We start from the raw sequence: 6,197 nt of genomic DNA on the forward strand, positions 1-6,197 counted from the left end.
AGGGCCATTTGAGGGGTGGTATGGAAAACTAATATAGGAGAAGGTTCCTAAATATTTAAATATACGAAAGTGATCTAAATGAAGTAGCCAAGTCCAAACTGGCCATCTCTTGCCACTAAATGAAGCTTCCAGTATCAGGATTGGGTTACATCAAATTGAGTTGTTAGCCAAAGGGTCAATCACAAATAACCCCAACTGTTTCCAAGGCTAGGTCGCTCTCCACAAACGGATGGCAAAGCCTCTGGCTGAAGACAACACCCACACAGCTCTTTGAACTTGGAGAAGTAAAGCTGGTGCTTACGGAACCCCCATCCCTACCTTCTAGTGTCTTACTCTGAGTGCTACCAAACACAATCGCTAACCCAGCCACAAGACCTGGACCTACAGCAGCACACTGCCTGCAGAGTAGGCTAGGGCTATGGTGGGACAAGCCTTGAGGGAGAAACCAACCAATATCTGTTTCATTCAATCCTAAAAACCCTACTTTGCATCAAGGATGAAGAAATAAAACCCAGACAGACCCTTGGCGAGGTGATGAGACTTCAGACTCAGGTTCAGTCACACGAACACCTAAATGACCTTGACGCTTCCACCCCCCCCCCAGGATAATTTTACCAGACTTTCCCTGTTCCTCACGTTGTTGCCTCCTTTCCCAGCTCTTTTCTAGCCCCACTGGCAGCTTCCTTGGACGGACAGACGGATGCCATCCTCACCGTTGGTTTAATCCTCTTTGCTCAGTGACTGAGCATTTACAGAGGAGTCGTCTGCGTTGTGAGTAGCCTGCTTACCTCTTACCCCTCTTTGGGAAATCTTTATTAATCCCTGTACTGAGCACAACGCCACTTTCTCATGTTTCCCTTTTTGTTTGTTTTATGGAGATGGGGTGTCTTTGTGTAGCCCTGGCTGTCCTGGAACTCACTATGTAGACCAGGTTGACCTTAAGCTCTCGGAGATCCACCTGTTTCTGCCTCCCAAATGCTGCGATGAAAGGCATGCACCACCGCTGCCCTGCTGTTTGCTGCATTTCTAAAAGTAGTCTCCCCCCCCTTTTTTTTTTATCCGAAAGCTTGGTTTTCTATACAGCAGGGTTTGATATTTGTGAATATGCATCTATTAGCTACTTCTGCTTTGTTATCTTCCTCAGACAAACTTACTTCAAGACTGTGAAAATGCTTTTCTCTATTTTCTAGCTAAGGATCCTCTCCCTTGGTGACTTAAAAAAAAACAAAACTTCAAAAGCATTTTTTTTAATGTGACAAAGATCTAACTTTATTCCACTTTACGAATAATTAAGTGTTTGAAATAGTAATAAAAAAAACCACAGTAAGTAATCAGACACAGTAAATTTATGCTATGAGGTAGGTATTTTTGTTCTAATTTTCCAGAGAGAGAGAGAAGTCATAGCATATAAACGTTACGAAACTTCCCAATCTAATTAATAACATTGCTTGTTTGAGGATCCACAGAAGTCACAGAGGCCAGTATCTTTTCACAGATAATACGACTTGAGAAATAGGACTCCAGGTCCATCCTCATAGATTTAAGTAGAATAGACTTTTCCTTATAATTAGATTTTATGTTTTTCCCTTTAAAATATTGAAAAGTAGGATGAAGGCTAGCTTAATGCACTTTCAGACCATATTATGAAAAACTGAGTTTATTAAAATGATTCATGAGGAGTCTGGTACCAAGACGACAACATTAATCCGAATATAAACTTACAAGTGTAAGTCTAAATGGGTCTTCCAAATTCATTCAGCACATTTGAAAATGCTTCACCCATTTCCATACACTATCTGGCTATGAAGGCAGTTGAAAGTGCACCTGCCCATTCCTGGCTGTCCTTCTCTGAGCGTGAGGGGTGGACACCCGACGCTGGCTGACTGTCTCGCTCTCAGTGCCTGTGACAGTCTGGACATTCTCCTGCTTGGAATGCAGTGTGCAGCTTGGGAGCCTGCCCAAGCTCACTCCCCTAAACTAATCTCACACGTTTCAGGCTCATTAACTCTATACTCTAACAAGTTAAGTTCATTTGAGTTACATTTGTTAATTTGCTCTGCCAGGGAATTACTTACGCTGTGTGTGTGTGTGTGTGTGTGTGTGTGTGTGTGTGTGTGTGTGTGTGTAAGTGTGTGTAAGTGTGTGTGTGTTATGCATTAGTGGCCTGTGAGAGATCGTTGTTTATTATCTGAGAGTTGTTTTGCCAACGAGAATTTAATTTCACCTATAACACTAGAATGTCGGCATTCTATACATGGCTTTTTGTGTCCCTAAACAACTTTTAAATAAAACCAAACCACCAAGACTGTGGAGAAAATCAGCGCATGTAGGGAGCAAGTACTGCGGTGTGGACATTATAGCATTAAATCATTAAATAATTGATTTGAGCAAAATAATAGACAAGCCAACATCCATTGTGGTTCAAACAGATTTACCTTTTAAAGTCTTCAGGATGCAAATTGCTTGTGTTCTGTACATCAGACACTGAGCAAACTGAAACCAAGAATACTTCAAGGCCACTTTACGAGAGCTCATTTCCCTTGAAATGAGCTTCGAAGGTGGGCTGCTTTTTGTTTTTAGGAATGATGACTGAATTTCGTTTGAAAATCTGAGCCGTATTCCGACCTCGTAAGTAATCCCGAGAATGGTTTATGATTATATAGGAAATGATAGCTTTCAAAGAAGAGGTTTCTTTGTGTCTGTCTGTCTCTGTCTCTCTTTGTCTTTGTCTGTCTGTGTCACACACACAGACACACACACACACACACACACACACACACACACACACACACACACACACACACACGTACCGAGCAGGGGCTACAGACTCAAATGACAGCACCCATTTCTGAGGAAACTGTCTTGTGTGGTTTGCATAATAAACCCCACTAGAGAGAAATCCAATCTCTGTTAGCTTTTGGCAGTGCCCATGGATGAATAAGAAAAAAGGCACATAGTAAACACACTGAGCTCAGACACTGAGCCTTGGGCAACCAAAGCCGAGTGTTAAAGACTCTTCATCAGAGCTTCAAGTACTGTACACAGCCAGAACCCAGGGTCTCTGCCCACAAACATGGGGAATGGAATTATACAAACCAGAATTCACTAACTGGGGAGGGCTACAAGCTCAGAAAGACCAGAAAGAGGGAGGCTATAAACCATAGCAGGCCGGAGCTATTTCCACAATCCACACTCAACTAAGAATTCCCCGTTCTGATAGCGGGGAGGAAATAGAAGGTAACAGCAAACCGGTTATTCATTCCATGTAGTTCACTGCTTACTTAGCTCTGGTCAGGCCAACAGTGGCCAGTGGCAGTGTAAGCCACTGTTGGAGTCACCCAACACTTCAGACAGGTTGCAGTTGCTGTCTCCATAAGATCCTTGGTAGAACAGTTTCCCCATCTGTCATTGCCGAGGGATGACAGCACGGTGACGGACTCCTCCTGGTGATTTTATTAAGGGTTCCAGTCAGCAGGGAAGGGTAAGATTTCCAGAAAACAGTGTGGTAGGTAGTTTAAGGCTAGTGCTTAGATGGATTCAGGAGAAATTGCACAGCATAAACCCGGAAGAGACTATATCCCATTTCTTGGCAAACGGGAGCCTTTGAGGAATTCAGGTCTGAGATGGTAGTGACTAGCTACCATCTAGGCTAGGCTAGGGCACAGATCACAGGACCGAGTTCCCCCTCTGCTTCCCGACGTCACCAAATGCACTTGTTCTAGCAAGGGAGAATGTCTCCTGTAATCTGTTTCTGGAGTAGAAATTTCCTTGCCATTTGCAACCCTCCAGAGAACAGAAAATGTAACGGAATCATTGTTTTGTGTTAATACTTCCGTTTCCAGCCATCTCAGACATCAATCAGAACTTTTATCTTGTTGCCTGAAGAGACAAGGACATTTAATTCACAACAATTTCCTCCTCCCTTTCTCTCAGCAACTCTATTAAATAAAACATGATGGATCACACTCTGTATTTGCATGCCAGCTAAAAAACGCGGCCAAGGCTCTGCTGGAGCGGAGAGAACACCGCTCTCCGCCTAACACAGACAGAGGTGAAAGGGAGGTCAGCATTCAGGAAGGTTCAAATAACATGGCTGCGTTTCCTCATTAAGGGAGGGGCGGGCTGGGGAATCAAAACCCGGAGAGAAAACGAAAGGTAAACTAAAAATTCACAAACAACCTCAAGTCGGCAAAGAGCTTAACCCTTCCTAATTTAGTCTTTTTTTCTTTTTCTCTTTAAAATAACATTTGGGTCCTGGAGGGCAGAGCGGGGTGTCATGTGACTAAACATTCAGGGTTCTGAACTTGTCTTTTGAGTTAACTCCCTTCTTCCTGTAACAATCAGAGATTTTGTTTGTTTGTTTGTTTGTTTTTTGTTTTTGGACTCTGCCTTTACTGAGAATGTTCACTTTTCCTCCTCTTCAGAGCAAGGGTGCCCCGGGATGCTTGCCTTGCATGTGTTTTAGAGCGACCCACTGCACCTTGCAACCTTTGGCACACGGAGCCACTGAGCACAGCATCGGCAGGGCCGTGGGGGCCTCGCTCAGCACCGCCATGTGGCCGTGTGAAGACGGAGGGTCACATTTTGCTTTGAGGTGCTCTTCTGCGGGTTTAGTTAGGATTTGCTGGAGATTGAAGGTAATTGGTGGAGGGTGGCCCCCGAATGCAGGGCTCCTGCCTGCGAGTGGTATCGCCATGTTGTCCTCTCATTTATTCATGCCAGGGATCTTATTTTGGCTGAGGCTGTGAAAATGAGCTAGATGCCACAGGAAATTTACAGATGGCGTGAGGTTTAAGCAAGCAAGTAATTATAGAAGTAATTAAGAACCTTTTTAAGGATGAACCAGGTTCCGTGGGACCACAGGTGTGTAGCTTGTGCTGCAAGGGAGGGGTTAGGAGAGCTTTCTGGAGGCTGCGAAGTCCAGGCTACAACCTGAAGCAGGGTGAGGAGCCCTTTCAGTAAAGTGGTAGCGGCACCAGACCCAGGGCTCAGACTGAGGTCAGTCAAGGTAAGTATTGTGCCACTGGTGGGCGGCCAGATAGTTGACAGTAGTCAAAGAGACGAGCAGACAGATGGACTAGGGCCCTATAAGAGATATTAAACATTTTCGGCTTGCTGCTCATTGGCAGTGAGAAACCCTGGACAATTGTTAGAACAAAAACGACCAAACAAACTTTGTGTCATAGAATGTGAATAGTTAATAATATGCAATTAAGAGAAGTTGAAAAAGAAAACACTACCCCAAAGTTGCCCAAGCTTGGGCTCTCAACCTGCCCCCATTACCCACAATCGGCCTGCAGGAGACTTAGCTTATTTAGAACATGAGCACATTGTTAGAAATTCTACTGACTTGATCACCAACGCTCCCGATGCTTCCAAGCTTCCAAAGTACAACTCTCCATTGAGACTTTTGATCACAATATAAAAAAATAAAAACCAGATTCATACATTCTAATAGAGTCGTACAAAATACACGGCTACACATAGTATGTTCCACAGGGCAAGAGAGGTGGGGGTGGGAGGTGGGGAGAAGACTGTGGTTGACGTCTGGTAATAAATAAATGAACGGATCCTGAAATAAACACATAAATAAATGCAGAGGATCCATATTACAGCACGCTCTACCACTAAGACTGCAGCCAGAACACAAATGAAGTGCCCTCAGGAGGTCCGTAATGGCTGCGCTCTTGTAATAGACCTCAGAGGCAGAAGAGCTGGCGCAGTTCGCAGTGCAGTCTGCCCGTGTGGTGGCTTGGAGCATGCAGGTTTGCTCCCAAAAGAAACACAAAACCTTATGTTTGATGAAGAACAATAAAACTATGCGGTACCCACAAAACGCAGCTCACATCTTACTGTGACAACACATCCAGCTTTGGAAAGCCAGTTTAAAGGGAGTGCGCGCACTTCCGGGCAGACGCTTGCTCCTCCTGTTATGACAGGCTTGAACTGACAGAGCTCTGTATGTGGAAAGCCCGACAGAAAGCCTCCAACCCCAAACCAAGAGACAAAGCATTAACACAAAGCTCCTTTCTTCTAGTCAGTGAAAACACACGCAAACGTCCGTAAGTTACAACACCCACGGGGCTGGTTAGTTTCAACCTGTTTGATGCAGACCTGGGAAGAGGGAACCTCAACAGGGGGGTTATCTCCATCAGACTGGCCTGTGGAACTCTGGGACATTATTTTCTGTGTTTCCT

Source organism: Rattus rattus, chromosome 1, assembly GCF_011064425.1.
Source record: "Rattus rattus isolate New Zealand chromosome 1, Rrattus_CSIRO_v1, whole genome shotgun sequence".
Lineage (NCBI taxonomy): Eukaryota > Metazoa > Chordata > Mammalia > Rodentia > Muridae > Rattus > Rattus rattus.